At 43.5% G+C, this 25,530-nt stretch overlaps 1 protein-coding gene across 4 annotated transcripts in view; it reads left to right on the top strand.

Moving 5' to 3' along the window:
- Window positions 1-25,530, top strand: part of PEAK1 (pseudopodium enriched atypical kinase 1) — a 151,792-nt gene that overhangs the window by 48,289 nt on the left and 77,973 nt on the right. The window contains exon 2 of one of the 4 annotated variants that reach the window (XR_009758980.1): window positions 25,449-25,503. The exons of the other annotated variants lie outside the window; for them this stretch is intronic. The gene's annotated coding sequence lies outside the window, so the exon portion shown is untranslated. The remainder of the gene's footprint in view (window positions 1-25,448; window positions 25,504-25,530) is intronic. 4 annotated transcript variants of the gene reach the window in all.

Genomic DNA, 25,530 nt, shown 5'->3' with positions numbered 1-25,530 from the left:
CCTCGCTTCCCTCGCCAGCCTCAGCTCATTCTGGGTTTTAGCTTTCCTTACGCTATTCCTGCAAGCCCGAGCAGCTCGTTGGTACTCTTCCTTGGTGATGCGTCCTTCCATTCTTTATACATGCTCTTTTTTACTTTTACCTCCTCCACCAGTCTTCCATGTAGCCACATTGGCTTTTTCCGATGTCTTCCATTTTTCTTTCTCTTTGGAATTGTTTGCCATTGCGCTTTTTGTAATACGTTCTTCATGAACTCCCACGCTTCTTGGGCTCCTTTTTTCTTTAGTCTATCTAGCCATGGGATCCTACCCATCATTTCCCTGAGCTTGCTAAAATCGGCTTTCCTGAAATCCAAGGTCCATGTTTGACTATATTCTTCTTTGGCTTTCCCCAGAATCACAAATTCCAGCATTACGTGGTCACTTTTCCCCAAGGTACCGACCGCTTTAATTCCCGTGACCAATTCGTCCCTGTTAGTTAAGATCAGGTCCAGGATTGCCGATCCCCTTGTTCCTTCTTCTACTTTTTGAAAGAGGAAATTATCAGCAAGGCCCATCAGGAATTTGTTGGAGGCTTTGTGCTTCGCAGAGTTTGTCTCCCAGCAAATATCCGGGTAGTTGAAGTCCCCCATCACTACTACTTCTTGCCTCCTTGAGATTTCAGAGATTTGCTTGAGAAAGGCCTCGTCTACCACCTCTTCTTGGCCAGGGGGTCTGTAGTAGACACCTACTACCATGTCGGTTTTATTTGTTTCTCCATTTATTTTTACCCAAATGGTCTCTACTGGACCCCTTTGTTCGCTCTCTTGGATTTCCATACAGATGTATTTGTCTTTGACGTATAACGCTACTCCCCCTCCTTTTCTGTTGCTTCTATTCTTTCTGTAGAGTTTATATCCTTGAATGGCTATATTCCAATCATGGGAGTCATCCCACCAAGTCTCTGTTATCCCCATGAAGTCATATTTGCCTTGATGCACTAAGACTTCAAGCTCCCCTTGCTTGTTTCCCAAGCTCCGCGTGTTGGTATATGATTGATTGATCCACACTTTGTTAGAGAAAGTAATATTGGGAATATAGCAGGAACTAACAGCACTTTCATATCTCATCCTAAGAAACTTAATCCAGGAATTCACCTGGTCCAAGGTAGATAGGGTGGATTGTTTTAAACCAAATTTCCGTATTGTAACTTTTTCTGAACAGGCATACACATTAATTGGTTGCTATAACAATTAAAATTCCACATTTTATTGGATGTCACTGATTATCTTAACCTGTTTCAATCTGGTTTAAGACCTGGTTTGGAAACTGGAACTTCCTTGGTTGCTAGACATTTATAGAGAAGGACTGGGCAGTGCATCTCTGTTGGTTCTGCTCAGCCTCTCAGCAGCCTTCATTTCCATTAACCACTGCATTCTTTTGAATGGATTCAGTATTCTGGGAGGCAAAATGGCCGATGAGTACGAGGAAGCGTTTCAACGTCGCTCTGGTAAAATCCCTTCAACTTATTTTCAATTCTAATTACCTGATTAATCCTGGAGTCATGGCTGTGTGTTAAGTTTGTGGATAAGCTGCTGAATGCTATAATTTATTAGCTGCCTCTAACAGCTGCCTTATTATTATTATTTATTATTATTATTTATTAAATTTATATACCGCCCGACTAGCAATAGCTCTCTGGGCGGTGAACATAAAACAGTATAAAAATACAATGAATAACAAAATAATATTAAAATACAATCAACAATACAATAAACATTATTAAAATTAGATCAATGTAACTTAAAATGCTTCAGAGAATAGGAAGGTTTTGACCTGGCGCCGGAAGGAAAGCAGAGTCGGCGCCAGGCGTACTTCCTCAGGGAGACTGTTCCGTAGTTCGGGGGCCACCACTGAGAAGGCCCTAGATCTTGTCATCACCCTCCGGGCCTCCCTGTGAGTTGGAACCCGGAGGAGGGCCTTCGTAGCAGAACGTAGTGCACGGGCCGGTTCATATCGGAAGAGGCGTTCCGCAAGGTATCGTGGTCCCGCACCGTATAAGGCTTTATAGGTTAATACCAACACTTTGAATCTAGCCCGGAAACATATTGGCAACCAGTGCAAGCTGGCCAGAACAGGTGTTATATGCTCGGACCGCTTGGTCCTTGTCAGCAATCTGGCCGCCGCATTTTGCACTAGTTGTAGCTTCCGAACTGTCTTCAAAGGTAGCCCTACGTAAAGCGCATTACAGTAATCCAAACGTGAGGTTACCAGAGCATGTACCACTGATGTAAGGTCCTCTTTACTCAAATAGGGACGTAGCTGGGCTACCAACCGAAGTTGGTAAAATGCATTCCTAACCACCGAGGCTACTTGAGCCTCAAGTGAGAGGGAAGAGTCTAAAAAGACACCCAGACTACGAACCCGGTCCTTTAGGGGGAGTGTAACCCCGTCCAGGACAGGGTATATATCCACCATCCGATCAGAGAACCCGTCCACCAACAGCATCTCAGTCTTGTCTGGATTGAGCTTCAGTTTGTTAACTCTCATCCAGTCCATTGTCGAGGCCAGGCAACGGTTCAGCAAATCGACAGCCTCACCTGAAGAAGATGAAAAGGAGAAGTAGAGCTGCGTGTCATCAGCATACTGATGACAACGCACTCCAAAACTCCTGATGACCTCTCCCAACGGCTTCATGTAGATATTAAAAAGCAGGGGGAACAAAACTGACCCCTGCGGGACCCCATATTGGAGAGCCCGCGGTGTCGAGCAATGTTCCCCAAGCACTACCTTCTGGAGACGACCCGCCAAGTAGGAGCGGAACCACTGCCAAGCAGTACCTCCAACTCCCAACTCCGCGAGCCTCTCCAGAAGGATACCATGGTCGATGGTATCAAAAGCCGCTGAGAGATCAAGGAGAATCAACAGAGTTACACTCCCTCTGTCTCTTTCCCGACATAGGTCATCGTACAGGGCGACCAAGGCTGTCTCAGTGCCAAAACCGGGCCTAAAACCTGATTGAAATGGATCTAGATAATCAGTTTCATCCAATAGCGCCTGGAGCTGGCCAGCAACCACCCGTTCCAAGACCTTGCCCAGGAATGGAACATTCGCCACTGGCCTGTAGCTGTTAAAATTGTCTGGGTCCAAGGAAGGCTTTTTCAGGAGTGGTCTCACCACTGCCTCTTTCAGACAGCCCGGGACCACTCCCTCTCGTAAAGAGGCATTTATCACTTCCTTGGCCCAGCTACCTGTTCCATTCCTGCTAGTTTTTATCAGCCAGGAGGGGCAAGGATCCAGTACCGAAGTGGTTGCACGTACCTGTCCAAGCACCTTGTCCACGTCCTCGAGTTGAACCAACTGAAGCTCATCCAACAAAACAGGACAAGACTGTGCTCCGGACACCTCACTAGGATCTACTGCTATAACTTGAGAGTCTAGGTCCCGGCGGATACATGAGATCTTATTCTGGAAGTGATCGGCAAACTGATTACAGCGGGCCTCCGATGATTCCACCCTGTCCGGAGGGTTTGAATGGAGAAGCCCCCGGACAACTCGAAAGAGCTCCGCTGGGCGGCAAAGAGATGATTTAATAGTGGCAGCAAAATGATGTTTTTTAGCTGCCTTCACTGCTCCTACATAGAGCTTAGTCGAAGCACTAACCAGCGCATAATTGTATCCGTCGGGAGTTCGTCTCCATTTCCGCTCAAGCCTCCTCCTATCTTGCTTCATCGCTCTCAGCTCCGGAGTATACCATGGAGCTGTATGAGCTCTACACAGGAGAGGGCGTGCAGGAGCGATCGTGTTTACAGCCCGGGTCATCTCCGTATTCCACAGAGCGACCAGGGCTTCAGCAGGAGCGCCAGTCCTATCAGCCGGAAAATCCCCCAGAGCCCTTTGAAAACCTTCAGGATCCATTAGTCTCCGGGGGCGGACCATTTTAATAAGTCCCCCACCCTTGCAGAGGGAAGAGGTTACTGAAAGTCTAAACTTCAGCAAGCAGTGGTCTGTCCATGACATCTTGCCTTCCCGGTGTGATTCGAGGCTCCCCCGGTCTTGAGGTTTCTGTCTCTAACTGAAAGCCTAGAGACTTATTCACAGCAGCTTTTTGTCCAGTAGCGGATACCTGACACCTCCTCTACGGAGAACGCTCTGAAGCGGTGAAGCTTAAATGGATTAAATTTATATTATCTATTAGCCACCCAAGGCCTGGCTTTACTGAAGCAGTACCAAGGCACCCCTGGTGATCTGCTTATTTTCTGATTATGGTTCAGACAAGGAAAATGCTTAGAGACCAGGGGATTACAATGGAACAGATCCCTGGGGAGGACAATTATTATAAACAATCTAAAATCACGCAGTTTTTTTACGCGAGCAAAGATAAGAGAAGTGAGAAAGGGTCTTCTTGCCAGGATATTGCCCTTTCTCCTTCAAAGGAGGCTCTTTACTCTAACAATATGGACTCTGAAACAACTTGGAGAGAGGAGGGTGCTCCATCTGGCCTATCATGTAGGTCTAGCTTATCATATGGAGAGTCAACTATCCCCCCAAGTGAGGCAATGGACTAGCCTATTGGCCACAGAGATATGTGCGGGGCACAGGATTTTCCAACTTTTAGGAGTCCAAACTCTTCCCCAGCAGTATGAAAGGGCTGGCAATTTAACAAAACTGTCAGACTTTAACCCTGAGGATTCATTAGTGACAACATGCAGAGGGCCCTCTGAGAAGGGGAGTCCTGTTGGGCTGTTTGGGGCCACTCAAGAGCAGATGACCAACACACCTTTGGACACAGAGAACGACTTCCATGCTCTACTCTATATGGACCTGCATCGCTTAAACTTGATGGTGGAAATAATTCTGAAAGAGATGACAGGCATTAAAAACTTTATTTCGGAATCAAATGGACTGTTAGGAACCCTGACGACAGAACTCGTTAATTTAATTCCAAAGTGTACACCTACAGCCCCCAAGGCGAAAAGACGCCCAAATCCTAAAGTCATGACAATGGCAAAAAAGTCCAAAAATGACAAAAGATACATACTGCCAAAAAATAAGAAAATGAATTTTAATAAGCTCTTTAAAATTCTGGAGGGGACTGTAATCCATAAGAAGGTTCAGGCTGATAGCCCTCAATTACAAGATGGTGGTTGTTCTGCGTTAAAACTACCTGGGTCTCTTAACAGAGACATCGCCTACATTGCTAAGACCAGAACCGGAAGTGAACTCTCTGGACAGCTACAGGGCTGAACAACAACATATTAGGGTTCATCGCTTAGAAACTACAACTTCTCATCTAAGGCCGAAGGAATGGTCCCTAAAATATACACAAAATAAAATAGCATTGTTAAATCTCCCTGGCTTTAACTTGGATGAACCACAGTTTAAAAGGAAACTCTATAGTATTAAAATTCTGCAAGATCTAAATTTGAAGCAAGTACAAGTAGGGGACATTATGACCGTAAACTGGCTTTATAATCTCACCCAATTTAACTCGGCTTTAATCACGTTCAAGAACCCTAAGATAGCAAAGTTGATATTGGAGAAAAAACATTTTATGTAAGCAAGGGATAACGACTCAAAGACACTTCCAAAATATCATAGCCCCACACCCCTTGCTGATAATTCCTAAGCGTAAGACTATCCTCCATCCGGATGAGTGTGTGTCAAAACCCATTGGTAGGATAATCGCTCCAATGATTGGCACCTCGTCCCTTCAACAGAGCACCCAAACTCCGCAAATGTCCATATTGATAGAAGAGTCTCTGATTGATAGTATAGATGGAATTGTGGATAAAAACAGTAGTGCTGACCTGGACCACTCTGATCAAGAGTTCTTCGTGGTTGATGAGATAACATCTTCATCTCTGGAATTTAACACTGACTTAAGTTGCCCTTTACTTCCCCTGGCCCATGTTAATGACACTGCGGAAACCTCTTTTAGCTTCTCCTGTGAGGGGGAGGAGGATTTAATAATGAATTTTGCTACGTTCTCGAAGCAGGCCCAACAGGAAGTAATCTGCAAACTTCAAAAGCTACTAAAAAGTCTTTTGGCTAGGAGACCGATTGCCAGATTTCTGGAGGAGGCGGAATTAGGATCGCCAGGTAGACTACCTCCAGTGGTCGGGAGCCCACAAAAGCCCAGAATTTGTGTTTATTTATTTATTTTATTTATTATTTCAATTTATATACCGCCCTTAGCAGAATAGCTCTCAGGGCGGTGAACAAACAAGATAAAATACAATATATCATAGTAAAAAATCACAAAAACATGTACAAACAAACAACAGAAAGCACAACAAAAACGAAATACAACACAAATTAAGAAGGATACATGTTAAAAGTAGAAAGATTAAGAAAATTAAAAGATTAAAATGCCTGGGAGCATAAAAAGTCTTTACCTGGTGCCGGAAAGATAGAAGTGTAGGCGCCAGGCGTACCTCTTCGGGGAGGCTGTTCCACAACTCAGGGGCCACCACAGAAAAGGCCCTAGATCTAGTAACCACCCTCCGGGCTTCCCGATGAGCTGGTACCCAGAGGAGGGCCTTAGATTCTGAACGAAGTGAACGGGTAGGTTCATAGCGAGAGAGGCGTTCCACAAGGTATTGAGGTCCCACGCCGTGTAAGGCTTTATAGGTCAAAACCAGCACCTTGAATCTCGCCCGGAAGCAAATAGGGAGCCAGTGCAGACGCGCCAGAATAGGTGTTATATGTGAAGACCGACTGGTCCTCGTCAATAGTCTGGCAGCCGCGTTCTGCACCAGCTGAAGCTTCCGAACTGTCTTCAAGGGCAGCCCTACGTAGAGCGCATTACAGTAATCCAATCTTGAAGTTACCAGAGCATGAACAACGGAGGCGAGGTCGTCCCTGTCCAGATAGGGGCATAGTTGGGCTCCCAGACGAAGATGGTAAAATGCATTCCGTGCCACCGAGGCCACTTGGGCCTCGAGAGACAAGGAAGAATCGAAAATTTATTCGAATGTCAGCAGACCTGCTTGGACCGTTGAGGCCGAAATTCATTTGGAAGAGTCGTGTCCCTCACAACAACCGCTGCCAGTAGTGCCCTGACATTGCCTGCCCCTTGGCTCAACCCACGATGCGATAAATATCGTGTCCTGGAATACAGCAGGTTGTGCCTCTAAACAGGTAGACAGTGGTTTTAAGGAATTTTGTAAATCGTTTCATATACTTTGTTTTCAAGAAACCTGGGTTGCTGGTCCTTCTTTCAATTCACTTCCTGGCTATGTTGCCCACGCTGTCCCGGCCACGAAGTTTTGTCGAGCCGGGAGAGCGAGGGGAGGTCTGGCTACTTTAATATCTGTAGACGGAAACCCAACTATTGCTGAGATCACTCTATTGCCCTCATCAAATATACTAGTTACCAGAGTCTGTTGGCCGCCACAGGCAGAAATTATTGTTATAAATGTCTATATACCCCCAGAGAGTACCAAGGCCGGGTGAGTGAGAATCTGGACAGAATTAGACCAGGTATTAACCCTCTTATATCAGTCATTTAAGGATCCTGCAATTTTGGTGGCAGGAGACTTTAATGCAAGAATTGGCAGTAATAATCTCACCATGGGAAACAAACTAGGGCTATCCAAAGAAGATCTGTCGGCCATGTCTGACAGAAGGTCTAGGGATGAGGTCATAAATCTGGCGGGATGGCTGCTCTTTAACCTGGTGTATAAATACCAACTTTTTCTGTGTAATGGCTCCCCCATATTCCCAGAGTCAGATGCCTTCACGTGTTATGGACTGTGTGGCAGGAGCGTTATTGATTTTATGGCTCTCTCATACCCCCTTGCTTCTCAGATTAAATCGTTTGGGGTGCCAGTAAGACCAGAGAGTGACCATATTCCCATTTGTCTGTTGCTCTCCATTCATTTGCATCTCTGTCAAATATCTTTGCACCAACTTCAAATTTAATGTCTCAAGGTGGCAAAAGGATTTGGTGGAATGATAAAACAGGTCTGATAATTAAGACAGCTTTAAATGTCCCTTCTTTAATGGAAATGCGCGAATCTTTGTTGGCTTCTCCGAATCCTACCACCGCGTACACTGCCATTGTAGACCTACTAAAGCCGCTGTTGACTCACTCTCGCTCTTCACCTTTGAAGAAGCTGGGTTGGTTTGATTATGATTGTGTATTGGTGAAACGAAATCTGGCTCAGGCCATCAGGAGACTAAGACAGGATGATTCCTATGAAAATCTTGACTCCTTTGTGAAGCAGAGGCGCTACTATAAAAAACTTTTAATCCTTAAGAAATCTAATTATATAAAGAAACAGTGGAGGGAATTGGGGCTAGCTGTTTTAGAAAAAAACACATCAAAATTCTGGAGATTAGTATCGAGGGGGCTTAAGGGCTATTGTGCCACTATAGAGAACCAGATCACCTCTGATCAGTGGAGTCGACATTTTATGAAGCTGTACTGTAATGGTGTTTTAGATCACCAGATAAATAATATCTACATCTCTCAGTCCTTAACAGCATGCTCAGAGTGGCCCCCGGTTACACCTGATGAAGTCTTTGCCTTGGTTAAGTCCTTAGCTGATAACAAAGCGCCAGGCGAAGACATGCTCCCGGCAGAAGTATTCAAGTACAATATAGAGTTGTGGGCTCTGATATTGGCCAAACTATTTACCTTTATTAATAGTCAGGGAGAATTACCTAAAGGCTGGAGTATTAGCACCGTGGTGCCTATCCACAAGGGGGGACCAAAAACTGATCCTGAAAATTTCAGGCAGATCAGTATATTGGATATAACATCTAAGATCTACACCAAATATCTTTTAAACAGACTAGATGACTGGGCTAATGCAAATTCTACTTTTGCACAGGAACAAGCTGGGTTCACTAAAGATAAATCTACGATAGATCAATGCTTCATATTACTCCATCTTATACAGAAATATGCTCTACACAAAAGAAAGGAGTTATTTGTAGCCTTCGTAGACTTCTCGGCAGCTTTTGATACGATAGACAGAGAGCGTCTCTGGGCAAAATTGTCCAATACAAATATAGATCGACGCTTGCTTTTTTTACTTCAAATTTTACACTCAAATACTTCACTGAGGGTGAGATTAGGGGCAAATGGCCTACTTTCTGAGGAAATCCCTACCAAAAGAGGAGTCCGTCAGGGCTGCCTTCTGGCCCCTTTTCTTTTTAAATTTTATATTAATAATATAGTTCAAGAGCTAGTTGGGGCTCAGTTCTTCCCGCCTGCCGTTTTATCAGATAAATTGTCGGTTTTATTATATGCGGATGACTTGGCTTTAATTGCCACAACCCAGATTGGTCTGAGAAGGCTGCTGGTCAGCCTGGGGGAATATTGTGCTAAGGAACATCTTAAAATTAATTATGATAAGACAAAGGTAGTGGTATTTGGTAAGAAAAGAACCAAACGTGTGGAGATTGAATGGCGAATTTATTAAACAACAATGTACCTACCGCTACTTGGGCCTATATTTCAATTCCAATCTATCTTGGAACTCTCATTTAGAGGCGGCCCAGTTGAAAGCTGTGCACTCCACACACCAACTTTGCCACTTCTTTAATACCAGGGGTGGAAGTCTGGTCATTTTTACAAGAAAATAATTCCACAACTCATATATGGGGCCGAGGTTTGGGGGTATGTTAATAACGCTCCCCTTGAAAAGGCCCTGAACCAGTTTCTTAGATTCATTCTGGCGGTCCCCCGAGGTACTCCGATCTCCCTATTAAGGATTGAGACCGGTACTCATTCGGTCGAATCTTTGACCCATGTGGCACTGGCCTCCTATTGGCTGAGGTTGGCTTCTATGGACAATTCTGCTCTCCCCAAAAAATGTCTCCTAGAACAAATAAAATCCCCCTCCTCTACCTCCTGGCTAAAATGTGTCAAACCCATAAAGGCAGCTTATGGGACAACTGTAGATCTATTACCTACCAACCCCTACCCCTGGGCTAAGAAACTTCTAAGAGATAGGATATTATTATATGCACAGAGATGGACAACCTATTCGGCAAATTTATCCCCTTTTCCCCCAGGATTTTCTTGGTATAAAACCTTATTCAATATGGAGCCGTACTTCATTTATTTAACAGCCCCCTCTCTGAGAAGGGCATTTACTGCTTTACGATTCCAGACAATGCCTACAGCCTATTTGGAGAGGCGGTATACAAATTACCACATCACCTTCGGGTCTGCGTATGCCAACTGGGTGAGATAGAAAATATCTCCCATTACCTTCTCCGCTGTTCCCTATATGAGGACCCCAGACTTAGATTCCTAGCCTCTATAATATCTCTGATGACTGAAAGACCTATTATGGAGCAAATTGCCACTCTGTTAGCGGGCAATGATATATATGTAACTCAACAGGTGGCTAACTGCTGTTGCGGCGGAGAAAATTAGAGCAAACTATGTAAAACTCCTGGTCATAGCTCGAGACCAGCTTTTATGTGTTTGAAAATGTTGTTCGCTGTTCTTAATTGGGAAGTTTTTTATATGATATTGTACTCTTATATCTATTTGTCTCTTGGTGTTTTTATATATATATATATATATATATATATATATATATATATATATATATATATATATATATATTGTGTCTTGTTTTTATATTCTTGTGTATATCTTATTGTGATGTCATATTGCTGTAAACAATTAAAAGTACATTCATTCATTCATTCATTCTTTTGAATGGTTAGCTTGGTGAGGCATAGAAAGCACTGGATCTGGATCTTCCTGGCAGATGGTGGTTCTAAGGACTGCTGTTCTGCTGCTGTTTAACATCAACATCTGAGAGGAATTATCCAGAGGTATGGAGTGTGGTATTATCAATATGTGCATGACAGTCTCTTCTGTTAAGATTCCAGAGAGGTAGTGTGGGTCATAGAGGTGTCCACAGGATTCTAGAATGGGATGGATGGATGTGGGGTAACAAACTGAGGCTTTATTGTGACAAAATGGAGACATTTGCTAGGAGAGCTGATTGGGAATATAGCCTGTTGTGGATGCAGTAGCACACCCTCTGAACAATTAAGTCTGGCTTTGTTCTTAGATTGACAGAGGTGATAACAGTGGCTAGCATTATCTTTGCACAGCCATGGGTGTAGTGTCCTTTCCTGGAAAATACAGATCTGGCTACAGCCCCATTCTGAAACCTTAGAATGCTGCTGCTGGTTAGTGCAGAGACAATACTGAATTAGATGGAGTAATGGTGCGACACAGTATAAGGCATCTTCTTGTATTTCTCAAAGCATAATCTGAAAACTTTTGATCATGTCTCTCATCTCCCTTTTGTACATTTACACAATGAGTTAAAGGCTATTTTTGTACAGTAGGTCTCCACTTTACGGCGTTCCGCTGATGCGGCGGCTTTCAATCAGGAAATTCCCCGTTTTAAAGCAGATTTTGCCGTTTTGTGGCATTTTGCATCATTTTCGCACGACACGACCCATTAAAGTCAATGGGTTCCGCTTTGCGGCGGGGGCCTGGTCCCTAACCCGCCATATAAGCGGGGCCCTACTGTATCTAAAATAGCAAAGTGGGGGCAAAAGTAATGTTTTTGAGGTCACGCATTATGAATATAACTCAGTAAGTCATGTATTAATGTGCAAATTATGAATATTTTGACAGGTTAAATAGATCCTCCGTGGCGCAGAGTGGTAAGCGGCGGTAACACAGCCGAAGCTCTGCTCATGGCCGGAGTTCAATTCTAATGGAAGGAGGAAGTCGAATCTCCGGTAAAAGGGGTCGAGGTCCACTCAGCCTTCCATCCATCCATGGTCGGTAAAATGAGTACCCGGCATATGCTGGGGGGTAAAGAAAGACCGGGGAAGGAACTGGCAATCCCACCCCATATATACGGTCTGCGAGATGTCACCCTAAGAGTCAGAAACGACTCGCACTATAAGTGCGGGGACACCTTTACCTTTTAGACAGGTTAAATAGAATGAACACTTACTTTTGATGTCATATCAAAACACTGTTCTGCCCTAGTAATGATCAGTCCTTGCTTCTTCAAAAAGGCTCTTTACCTGCAAACACGTAAGTTTTAAATTGTTACTTCAACTACATGCTTGTTGGGATAATCATTCATTTGAAAATTGATTTAAATCAGCCCTTTTTCTTAGGAGTATAAATTGTTTTGATTAAAATCTTTAATTTTAAGGGGATTTAAGGGGATTTAAGTATGAATCTGGGAGTGTAGAGCTAAGATGGCCGTACCCATATGACCTACATGTATATAAGCTCTATGGTGATAAGATGCTCCTGAATACTTGAGGGCTTCCCCATTTACTTCAGTGAGTGTTGTTTTGCTTTCATATCTCTATCATGGAGGTAAAACTGCTCTCAGGATTGGAGTTAATGAGAAGCTCTCTTCTGCGGGAGTTACAGTAGGGCTCCACTCATACGGTGGGTTACATTCCAGACCCCCGCTGAAAAGCAAAAACCGCTGAAAAGTGGAACTCATTGAATAGAATGGCGCACAACACCCAAAAACTGCCATAAAAGCGGAACAAGTGCCATATGAGTGCGGCTTTAGTCTAATTGCATCTAATTGAGACTGCCGCATTAGCGAAGCACCGTAAAACGAAGCGCTGTAAAGCGGGGCCCTACTGTATTCTCTTTCTCATCATCTTCTTTCTTAAGTGTCTATATCTTGAGCAAGAACGAGATATTCCTCCCAGGATATTTAATTCATTTCCCCAGGGTTTTGCTTGTGCTCCCTTTCTCTTCCTGAAGGGAGAGCTGTGAGGGTGTGGAGCAGGACTGTTTCAGTTGTGGTACTCCTACCATAGGATGTCAAGGGATTCTTTCTTTTTGTATGGTAGCAACCACATTCAACTAAACATACTATCTCACCATCCCTTTTCTACATTCTGAGCTCAGAGCAGTTATTTAATGGAAAAGTACCAAACTTTCCCCTCAACCAGCTAAATTGATATAGGCCTGTAATTGGTCCTCAAATAATGAAGCAATATAGGCTAAAGCTTACTGTAACAGCAGAACCAGGGTTGTGGGGAACATCAGTCCCATGTCTCATTCCATGTGTGCGGTGATGTCATTGTACAAAGTTCCCACATCCCCAAAAGAGGTAGCCAATGAAGTGGAGCAGACCAGAGAAACTCACAGAATTATACCATGCCTTTTTTTATTACTAGCCATTATAAGGGAGAGAGGCGGAGGAAGAGTTGTGGGGTTGCTGTTTGTTGGAACAGCTTTGAATCTGCCATAACATCTCTAGTTCCAGCCATAGGGTTGCCAACAACGAAATCCCTATAGTGGTTCTCCTCTTTAATGTTGCAGTACCTTAAGATAACCTTTTGAAATGCCATAGATAGAAAGTGGTTTAAAGAAGAAATATCATAACTCTGGTAGGTGGAAAAATATTTTTTAGTATAACTTGAAATCAAATGCTGTAAAAGGTAGGGTTACCAGCTACCACATCCATGAGAACCAACATATTGTTTGTCTCTGTTACTCTCGCTTGTTTTTTGTATTGAATCTTGTTCTGGGCTTGGCTGTAACATAATTAAAATGGAAATGCCAGTAAAAAGCTATCAAAATGCTGAGCGAACCAAATAATGCACATCAAGCTGTATTAACATATTAATACCTGATTATACCATTTGAGACCATGCTTAAAATAAATGTTCAGTGTACCCTATGCAGTGCTAAAAGCTCCTCTATATGAGTGCAACTAACATGGACAAAATATTCCCAGAGCATTATATCAGTTTCCTAATAGGACTGTGTTATTGATGAGTCTCCCTCTTCCTATAAGTCTTATAGTATGACAGATCTTGATGTATCAGATTGCTGAGGGAATGGTGTATTAGAAATCCTGCTGAACTGTCCCTTGCTTCACGTAGTTTGCCAATCAAGCTGGCATACTATAGTGGACAGTTGCTAGGGAATGGTGGATGTTTTGCAGAATCTGTTTGATAGATCTGTTTAGTATTCATTTTTCTGTGTGTTCAGTATATCCCATCCATTCAGTTGCCTCTGACTGCAGTCTCGTTTTTCTCATGCAAAACATAAACATTCATCTATTGGTTATTTACTGTTAATCGCTCATTCATCAAGCACAGAAATATTCTTCAGTGAATATCTCCATCCCAAAATAGCAGTGGCAACAGGAGGAGAAGGATCCTTAGACTCATTGCATTTCAAAATGTCATCTCAAATTCTTAGACTTTCAGTTTCAAAATTTTGCAGGCTCTTTTTCCTTTTCTTTAATGACAAGTGCTGATACGGGTTACATATGGGGAATTTCTTGCCTGTTTGGAGCCCCTATAGTGCATGATGAAGAGCACATGAGACATTTGTGAAGCCAGAGACAAAAGCTGTGCTTAGAAGGGGGTGGCTATGCAACGACAGTCTGCTCTGGAGAGAGTGTGTGGGTCCTTGTGGCTTATCAGAAAAAGTTGTTGACAGCTTTGCAGATCGCCTGGCTTTTTGCGGGTCTTGAGTCATGTGTTGGGTCGGTAGGACAGACTGGGGATTCTGTTGGCATACCCCCCACCCCACTGCCCAACAGACTCCCTAGCTGAGCTGACGGAGGTGGTCTTGAGTGTACTGTTGAGATTGTCCAGGCTGTTGGTTCTGGTGAATGTCAACATCCATGCTGAGGCCACCTTATCCGGGGCAGCTCAGGATTTCATGGTCTCCATGACAACCATGGGACTGTCCCAATATGCCATTGGCCCAACACATGTAGCAGGGCATACTCTAGACAAGGTTTTTGCAACTGGACATGGAGATGGTGATCTGAATGTGGGGGGCCTTACATCAGTCCCTCTGTCATGGACAGATCACTGCTTGCTGAAGTTTAGACTTACCGTGGCTTTTCCCCTCTGCAAGGGTGGGGGACCTATTAAGTTCGTCCACCCCCAGAGACTAATGGATCTGGATGCTTTCCAAAGGGCTCTGGGGAGTTTTCTGGCTGATAGGGCTGGCGCTCCTGGCAAAACCCTGTGGAATACAGAAATGACCTGGGCGGTTGACATGATTGCTCCCGAGCACCGTCTGCTGTGTAGAGCTCGTATGGCTCCATGGTATACCCCAGAGCTGAGAGCGATGAAACGATATAGGAAATGGCTTGAGTGCAGATGGAGACAAACTCCTAGTGGATGCAGTTATACACTGGTAAGTGCCTGTGGTAGTGAGGGCAGCAAAAAAACAATATTTTGCTGCCACTACGAAATCATCAATCTGCTGCCCAGCAGAGCTCTTCAGAATTGTCTGGGGGCTATTACACGCTGGCCCCAGGGACATGGTAGAACCATCTGAGGCCCTCTGTAATGAATTTGCTAGGCACTTCCAGGATAAAATCTTTAGCATCCACCAGGACTTAGACTCCAGTGTTATAGCAGGTGAATCAAGCGGGGTATCCAGAGCACAGCCTTGTCCCAATTTCTTGGATGAGTTTCAGTTGGTACAGCTTGAGGACATTGACAAGGTGCTTGGATAGGTTTGTGCAACCACTTCTGTGCTGGATCCTTGCCCTTCTTGGCTAATAAAAGCTAGAAGGGGTGGGACAGCCAGCTGGGCCAGGGAAGTGATTAATGCCTCTCTGCAAGAGGGGGTGGTCCCTGGCTGCCTGAAAGAGGCGGTAGTGAGACCACTCCTGAAGAGACCCTCCCCTGGACCCAGAAAATCTTAACTATAAGTCGGTGGCAAATGTTCCACTCTTGGATGAGACCGATTATCTGGATCCATTTCAATCAGGTTTCAGGCCTGGTTTTGGCACGGAAACAGCCTTGGTCACCCTGTATGATGACCTTTGTCGAGAGAGAGACAGGGGGAGTGTGACCCTGTTGATTCTCCTTGATCTCTCAGCGGCTTTCGATACCATCGACCATGGTATCCTTCTGGGAAGACTGGCTGAGTTGGGAGTGGGAGGGACTGCATGGCACTGGTTCCGCTCCTACTTGGCAGGTTGTCTCCAGAAGGTGGTGCTTGAGGAACATTGCTTGGAACCCTGGACTGTCCATTATGGGGTTCCGCAGGGGTCAGTTCTGTCCCCCATGCTGTTCAACATCTACATGAAACCATTTGGAGTGCATTGCCATCAGTATGCTGATGACACGCAGCTCTATTTCTCCTTTTCATCTTCTTCAGGTGAGGCTGTCAATGTGCTGAACCAGTGCCTGGCTGCGACAATGGACTGGATGAAGGCTAATAAACTGAGTCTCAATCCACACAAGACTGAGATGCTGCTAGTGGGTGGATCTTCTGACCAGATGGTGGATGTCCAACCTGTCCTGGATGGGGTTGCACTCCCCCTGAAGGAGCAGGTTCGTAGCTTGGGGGTTCTCCTAGAACAGCCTTTCACAACTAGTGGGCCACCAGATGTTGTTGGACCACAATTCCCATCTTTCCTGACCATTGGCAATGCTGGCTGAGGCTGATGGGAGTTGTGGTCCAATAACATCTGGTGGCCCACTAGTTGGGAAAGGCTGTCCTAGAACCATCTCTGTCACATGAGGCTCAGGTAGCCTCGCTGGCACGGAGTGCCTTCTACCAACTTTGGTTGGTGGCCCAGCTGCGCCCCTATCTGGACAGGAATAACCTGGCTTCAGTTGTCCATGCTCTGCTAACCTCCAAGTTAGATTACTGCAATGTGCTCTTCATAGGGCCACCTTTGAAGATGGTTCGGAAACTGCAGCTTGTGCAAAATGCAGCGGCCAGATTGGTAACAGGGACCAGACGGTCCAGACATATAAAACCGATTCTGGCCCGTTTCATTGGCTGCCTGTATGTTTCTGAGCTCAATTCAAGGTGCTGGTTTTAACCTATAAAGCCTTACACAGCTTGTGACCACAGTGCCTGATGGAACACCTCTCCCGACACGAACCCACCCATACACTACGCTCAACATCAAAGGCCCTCCTCCGGGTGCCTACTCGAAGCTGTGAGGCTGGCACCAAGGGAGAGGGCCTTATCTGTGGTGGCCCCCAAATTATGCAGTGATCCTTTTGACGAGGTTTGCTGGCGCCAATACTGTTATCTTTTTGGCGCCAGGTCAAGCTTTCCTCCCAGGCATTTTAGCATGCGTTTTAAAATTGCCCCTAAGGAGGAGAAAATCAGCTGTAGCACACTACAGCTGATCTTTACCTCTTCCGGCGAGATCAGCTGGAACGCGGGGAGCTCCAGTCCCCCCTCCAGCTGATCACCCCACTGGCGCCATATTAGCAGAATGCTGAAAAGCGGGGCCCTACTGTACGCTGTTGTTTTGCTCCCATATTCTTTCCCACTTTATTTACTACAGTGAGCAACACAAAACTGAAATGTGTTTGTTTCAGAAGCCAAGGTAAATAACAAATGTTGAGTCACTTCTCAACTACTTTTAATTTCCTATGTAATGCTGGGCTACATACCTTTAAAATATTTAACATGTTAGATTGATTTAAATATGTTATCTGTTACATCCACATCAACTTCATTTGAGCCAGTACTCAGCCCTAGAACCAGTTTTGAAAGTTAAAGCCCAGAAATGTAATATACAATCTATGCTTAAGCAACTTGGGAGAGCCAGTGTATCGTAGTGGTTAGAGTGTTGTACTAAAACCTGGGAGATCAGGGTTCAAATCCCCACACAGCCATGAAGCTCACTGGGTGACCTTGGGCCAGCCACTGCCTCTCATCCTCAGAGGAAGGCAGTGATAAACCACCTCTGCATACCGCTTACCATGAAAACCCTATTCGTAGGGTCCCCATAAGTCGAGATGAACTTGAAGGCAGTCCGTTTCCATTTTCAAGCAACTTGTATTAGAATAGTTTTTTTTTTAAGAAAAAAAAATGAATGCCAATTGTGGATACCTTCATTGCTTTAGGAACATTGTCAGTGTGCATTTTTCAGTAAAGACGTGATCTTGTTTCATGAATGAATGCCATCAAATAACTTTAAAGCTTTTTCATGGTCACAAAGGTGCAGAACTGTAAAAGTGTTACAATGTTTATCGCAAACCATATAACCCAATAACGAATGGGGCTTGTTGACACTGGCGCAAACCATGTTCTGTAGAATAATTACAGCTGAATACTTTTCTGAGAGAGTTTAAAAATATAATAATTTTATTTCTAGTAAAATTTGATATTCCAAAGCACAATGATGAGGGAATGGATAGGTGGCACATAGCATCTGAAAAGAAGATGGGTTTCTCTTCAGGAATTGTGAGGGGATGATTGTGTGGCAAATCTCTAACTTAAGAATCTAAAGAATTTCCCTTTATATATTATGATGTTAGCTTCAGGAAGCTTCTTACTTTCTTGTTGGTGCCCCTTGCAATGATTACTCAAGGGTACAGAGTGTGTATGTGGGGGAGGAACCATGTTAATTTACCCATTTCAGGTTCCAGCATTGCTCCGTCCTCTAGACAGCCCATTAACAGTTCTTCCTGACCTAACTAAACCTTCCAAGTTAGGTTTTTGCGACTTCCGGGAAGGGTGACTTCGCTTGTGCCTGCTTTTGGGACGGGCTCCCGCCTCAAAAGAAGCTTATTCAGATATAAATCAGTCAGAACATTTTTTTTTTGACTGATGAAATTTCTCCCGGGCAGGGAGAAACGTAGAGATCAACCTCAAAAGCCTGTTTTTGTTGGGAGGACTGGATTTCATTAATTTATGAGATAAGGTCCAGCCAACAATGCCGGACGGACTTTCGAACAAGCTCTATCTGCTTAAGCGATACGTTTATCTTTTCTTTAAAGAGAGAATGGACTAACAGGCAAGCACCCTTCTTTCTATTATTTTTTTTACTTGGTTTAAATTGTTGCAGCAAAAGGAGATTTGTCAGATTGATCGGCTTTGGACAGCTTCTGGGTGAGCTATAACTCTTCTCTGTTATCCACGAAATTAACAGCTTATCTCTGTTTCTGTCGCAAAAAGCTGTCCTGGAAGTGCATTCTAAAGATATACACAGAAGAGGGATTTCTATTCCAAGGAATATTATATTGTCTGGGACTATTCTCTTTTTGGTCTATTTTATTTTGACGAATCTGCTTCTTCACGACGCCACTAACTGTTTTGATGCTGGGAACTAAATTTGTTTTGCATTCTTGAACATAGAGAGATAAGGCAGGTTGCTTTGTTTATACTGTGATGTCATCAAGCCTGGAATATTAACCCAATTGTTGCTGAAATAAGAAGTGGTTTTTCTTTATTTTTGTTTTGCTTTGTTTTCGTGGTTTTAAAAATGGCAATCAAGAAAGTGGCTGAGAATCTGGAAGTAACTATGTTTCAGAAAATAATGGATGAGATTGAGATAACGAAACAAACCCTGCTACAGGGTAGTAAGGAGCTGAAAATTGAACTGAGCAAAATGACGCAGGAGTTTAAAGAAATAGGGGATCCTGTGAGAGAGGAGAATGAGATCAGAGATGAGAAAAGAAAAAATAAAGGGAAGATACAAGCCCTGGAGATTGGAACAAATGTGGAATTGGAAAAAGATCTGGAGTTTATGGATTTTAGAAATAAAATCTACTGTTTGGAATTTAACGTTATCTCTGAAGAAATTAATGAAGATATTAGAGATAAAGTTATCAATGGCTTGGATAATCTTCTGGACTGGAATGATGTGATGGAGCTTGATATAGAGAAAATCTATGGAATTAACTGCAGCCATGTGACAATGGAAAAACTCTTAAGAGATGAGCCAGTGCATTTTGTAAAAAAGAAGAACAGAGATATGACTTTACAACAGTATTTCAGCAACTTATTCAGAATGGATGGCAAGAAAATATTTGGGATAGAGGAAATTCCCATCAGACTCTTATTATATGACTATGGCTACAACAGCAAGATTATTATGGAATACTGATAATGGAAGATTGGACACTGAAATTACTGGACTTAACAGGACTATTGAAGATGGAAGATGGAACTAATAGGGATAATGGAATAATGGCTATTGAAATTATTGGACCTAACAGATTCTGATGAGATGGATTAATCGAAATGTTTATTTGGACTATGGTTATGACAATAAGATTATTATAATTATTAACGAGATGGATTAATTGACATGTTTATTTGGAGAAAAATTGATAGATATATTTCTTAAAGAATTGAAACCTCTCTTTGACTTTTTGTGGAAAGAATAAAGTAATGTTTATGAGATTTGATGATTAATTAAGATAACTACTGGAGGAAAGTGATTTTATAATATGATTTAAGAGACAGGATTGTTATATATTGTAGACCTATAACTGATTTGATATGTGACAAATGGGAAGTCAACATTTTATTTTTTTTTGTTTAATCATTTTTGTTTTGTTTTGTTTTTTGTCTTTGAATGTTTTATGATTTTGTTTTCAATGTTTTATGAAAATTTGAATAAAAATTATTGTAAAAAAAAACAAGTTAGGTTTTTGCCATGGCAAAGGTCTAGTCTTGGCTTTGCCTCTTCAGCTTTCTCCTTCCAGCATAGGCAACCAGCGTGCTTATTTTCTACCTTTCTCACGGTCACTCCTCTAACAGATTTCTTGGCCCCATTCACCAAAATGCTCTGTTCCTTAATGCCTTTTCTGGGTGATGCCTTAAATTCCTAGCTAGTGGATCTTGGGGCTCCCTGGCAATGCCAGCTCCTGATCCTGCAGCTGCTTAGCCTATATCTGCTTTGGCTGTTTACATCTTAGCACTGCCAGGCTCTTGACATTTCCATATACCTTAGCATTTTAAATACAACTAACTCTTACTGTGCCCAACCAAAATATATCCAAGAAAATTACAGGGCACACTGATGAAGGGAGAGGGCTGCAACTCAGTGGTAGAGTTCTTGCTTTGCATCCCAGGTTCAATCCTTGACATCTCAATATAGGGCTGGGAAAGATCATGATGGCCTAATGCCAAAATAAGACACAGACACCATACCTTGGGCCACATTATTAAACAGAATCATGGGCCACTTTATTAAACAGAATCCAATTAGAATAATGAACCTGCAGAAGGGAAATTAGGTGTGGGCACATCCTGATTAACCAGGCAAAGCCTGCCTGCAGCTATAGGGCAACCAAACCCTGTCTGAGCCAGGGCCTGTCCCTGTGCCAGACCCCAGCTCAGGCCACACTCTGAAGGTGTATAGGGGGTCCAACCCATGTCACCACCCCTCGGTGCCCTGAAACTCCAAGCGGGTGAGACTTGTTGGTCCCAAAGCTGGCCCATATTATCAGGGCCAATAGCCCTGAGCTGCAGGTCTCCGGACCGCCTATCACCTCCAAAGGTGCCTAAAGTGTTACCTAGCTGCCCTTCCCCTTTTATCCTTTTCCTTTTCCCGCACTACTTTGCCCAAGTGACCATTTAAACACATTAAAGGTGAACAAACCAATCAGCCTATTAACAAAAAAAGGCGCCGTGCTAACCCTTGACCATTCCAGCTAATCACAGTAGGCAAAAGAAACCTATGAGGAAGGAAGGCCAAAAATTCCTAGTCGGCCCCGTAGTGACCAAATTAATCATACTGCAGCAGAGGGAGGGTTGGGCAGGTGCCAAGAAATTCAAAGGAGGGTGAGAAGCAGGCGGCATGGGTTTAAATCCGGTAGGCCACCCCGCCCCATTGCAATGTGCTGTGTCAGCGCGACAGTGCTGCGTGTGCACATACCCCTAAGATGGTGGCTCGGGCTTCAGCCGCAAAGCTCATCCCATGGCCTGGTAAGTCCCAGGGCACTGAGCGGGATTGCCTGAAACCTGGAGAACTGTTCCAGGCAGTGTAGACAATACTGAGTGAAATGGACCAATGATCTGACTCTATAAGGCATCTTCCTTTGCTCCTATGAATTTCTATGCCACATGGAGATGATTTGTTTTCACATCTTAAGAAACCCAACAGCCTGCAGTCAGTCCTAGTACTCCAAACTGCTGGAGATCTTCGTATTTTTATAAACTTCAAAACACAGAGGATAAATTCTGGACAACTGTGATACTGTGTTTATTTTATTTAAAAAACACACTTTTCATTAAAAAATACAGCAAGGCAGTGTACACCACAAAAATTACAGTAAGTGTAAAAATGGCAGTTGGTCATTTAATAAAGGTTTTTAGAATAGGAAAGCATCAGTTAGAAACAATTATTTCCATCTGACATATCTGTTCAAAGTAGATATTAAAAAACTATTTTAGGGGATTCTGAATCTTGTCTGATTAAGGTTTATTTAATTGTAGTTGTTTGTTCTGGCTTATGAAGTGCTAGATGAAGCTGTGTAAGAGGAATTCCTGTAGGATTTGGAAAGGGTCAGAGAGTACCATTTAGGCAGGACTTTCTCAGCTAAATATGCATTGTATTTTTTTGGACAGGAAATAAAAAGACTACTAATTGGGGGAATGTTCTTTTTCTCTTGAGAACAAATGGAGGGTGTTGAATGGGAATGAATATTCGTGCTTTGCATACATATTTTTGGGGTGGGTTCTCTGCTGGTGAACAAATTTTTCCACTTGACTCACTGGGTGAAATCTAAATGAGCAGTACAACTTCTAAGTATATATTCAGTCAAAATAATACACATTATTCATTGGGAAGGAAGGAAAATTGCTAATTGTTTTGAGGGAACCTTTGGTTTACTTTTATATAGCATTTTTGAGTGCTCAGTGTCATGTGTATTAACAGTAATCCTAACAACCACCCTGTAAGGTTTGTTGTTGTTATGTGCCTTCAAGTCGATTACGACTTATAGTGACCCTATGAATCAGCGACCTCCAATAGCATCTGTCGTGAACCACCCTGTTCAGATCTTGTCTTTTACCACAAAAACCCTATGAACAGAGTATCCCTGTAAGGTAAATCACTGTTGTTATCCACATATTGTAAATTAGGGTTAAGACTGAAAGAGTGTCTTGCCTTATGGCCATCTAGAAGATCATGGCAGTGGAGGAATTGAAATATGTGAGAGCAATTGGTTGTGGATCCAATCAAAATTATTACAGTGGGGCCCCGCTTCTTGGGGTCCGCTTTTCGGCGTTCCGCTAATACGGCACCAGCGGGGCGATCAGCTGGAGGGGGGCTGGAGCTCCACGCACTCCAGCTGATCGCACCGGAGGAGGGGAAGATCAGCTGTAGCGCGCCACAGCTGATCTTCTCTTCTGGCGCGAACAGACTCCCCCACTGGAGCTAATCCTGCCAGAGGAGGGGAAGATCAGCTGTAGCATGCTACAGCTGATCTCCTCCTCAGGGGCTGTCAAACTCCAGCTGATCGCGCCAGAGAAGGGGAAGATCTGATCTTCTCCTCCTCTGGTGCGATCAGCGGGCTAGGTTCCAGACCCCCGTGCTACAGGTGATCCGCTTTTCAGTGGTTTTGGCTTTTCGGTGGGGGTCTGGAACTTAACCTGCCGTATGAGTGGGGCCCTACTGTATTAGAATAGTTGTGAAAGCAGTCTAATATAGCTGAGTCTAAATACATACAACTGTGGTTATAGTGGGGATAGCATTTGCTCCTGAGAGCAGAAAAGGCAACACAATATTAACCATGGTTATGTATGCACCTAAGTGCAATTGCAGTTTATTGTTATTATTATTATTATGTTCTGAATTGTTTTTATCATATTGTTTTGTTCTTGCTATGGAAGCCGCTTTGAGGTCACCTGGTGGCCTAATGAGGCCCCTTCATTGGTTACTGTGCTCAGAGGACATATAGAGTGGATGTTAAAAAGATACCATTTTTGTATTCTAGCCATTTCTTCTGAAGTGTCAAGGTTGCTTGTTCCTGTATCTTATCCACTTCTCCAATGCACTGGTCATGTTCTATATAAAGGTAGTTGGGAACATGCTGCGGTAGAAGTATATCATTTGAGAGAAAACTGGCAACATTTCTCCACTCATACATTTTCCTTGGTACTTTTAAAATCTATTGAAGATAATTTAAATGTCAACATATAATTATTAAAGGACTTGCTTTTACAAAATTAAGCTTGCTTGCTACATTGTTGTAAGGGTCAATATTTGATGAATTGTTGATATGTAGCTGCTGTAAAGGCTTACTCAGACATGAGCTGCACATTTCTGATTAACTTCCACCATATTGTCTCTGCTAAACAACAACAGCAAAACTATGTCAAGATAGAAAACATTTTGCTTGTTCAGAAAACATCTTATTCAGAATAAAAAGTAGCCATAGAAACATATTGTAGATCAAAAACATGATCAGTTTCTCTAAGCGTTTGAGTACTTTTGACCACTTATGCTTTCCCATGTTCAGGGCCAGCACCAGGTATGACTGTGCTCTTGGGCATCAGCCTGCCCTGGCCCACAATGCCGTAGCCCAACTCCCCCAGTACAGGTGGTGTGGGGCTAATAAGCCTACACACAAGCCCCACCTACCTCTCTTGTCATGTGAATGACGTGTGTGTAGCATGCATGTATGCCATCACCCAAGATGACAGCAAGGGCATTTACTATTTTGGGTGATGGCAGGCATGCATGCACAGCACACACAACATTCAAACTGATGGGAGAGGTAGGTGAGGCGTGCAGGTGGGCTTATTGAAGTCCATGCTGCCTGTTTTGGGGGGTGCCTGGGAGCTTCCTGTCCATGATCTGTGGCAGGGTTGGGTTGCAGGACCTGATGCTGCTGCAGATCATGGAACCAGGAGCACCACCCTCCCCCCATAAGGAGGTGGGCCACAGGGTCCCTCGGGCAGGGCCCAACCTAGCCACCTTCTGATGCCGGCCCTGCCCATGTTCATCAGAAATCATAAAAGCTAGAAACATTAAGAGTGTTCTTACACTTCTTGGCTTTTATTTTTATATAACTTTCTATGAATTCATTATTGTTGTTCATTGTGGAAAATGGAAAAGATCAGCAGCAGTTCATGAAATGAAATCTCCCAAATTACTAGTAGTGCTATGGTGAGAGGGCTCAGGGCAGTGGATGTCTGAGGCTGGTGCTATACTGTGATTGCATTCAGGTATCATGGTAAAACATGTTTTGGTGTTATGAGAATGAGTCTAACCTATCTGCGGCTTGTCCACTCCTCCCTCCCCTCCAGCGTGGCCACAATGAAATGAACAGCAATTTTCAAACCCTAAACTGGTTTATCAGTGGTGGTAAATGGAAGCAAGCCAACTTCATAAACTATGATTTGAACTTGGCATGCTTCCACTAACCATAGTTAACATTAAACATAGTTTGTCCAGGTCCAAACACCATATGATGTTGTGGTTAATATAAAACAGAAGCATAGGATGAAGAACGCATAGCTGTGCTGAAAAAGTTGGGGGAAGTATGTGAGCCCAAGAAGGGGGCAAGGTTCATTCTGTTGGTCCCAGGCTATGGTCTGAAGGCACATGACGTCAGCACCCTGCTGAAGCTAAGCAGGGTTAGGTGTGGTCAGTGCTTGGATAGGAGACCGCCTGGGAACCATATGTAAGCTGCCTTGGGTTTCTATCATGAAAAGAAAGGTGGGGTATAAATGTAATAAATAAATAATAAAAAATGGATTAGTGTTATATCTCAGCCCACTGTTTGTATTTCCATTATTCTTTTAGGGGACACTTACTCTGCTAAAGCTACAATTTAAAGTGGAAGCTGGAATTTTTGGAGGTGGGTGAGAGAAAGTATCTGTTCTTT

Source organism: Rhineura floridana, chromosome 14, assembly GCF_030035675.1.
Source record: "Rhineura floridana isolate rRhiFlo1 chromosome 14, rRhiFlo1.hap2, whole genome shotgun sequence".
Lineage (NCBI taxonomy): Eukaryota > Metazoa > Chordata > Lepidosauria > Squamata > Rhineuridae > Rhineura > Rhineura floridana.
Note: the sequence above shows the minus strand (reverse complement) of the source record. Positions and strands in the feature narration are given on the sequence as shown.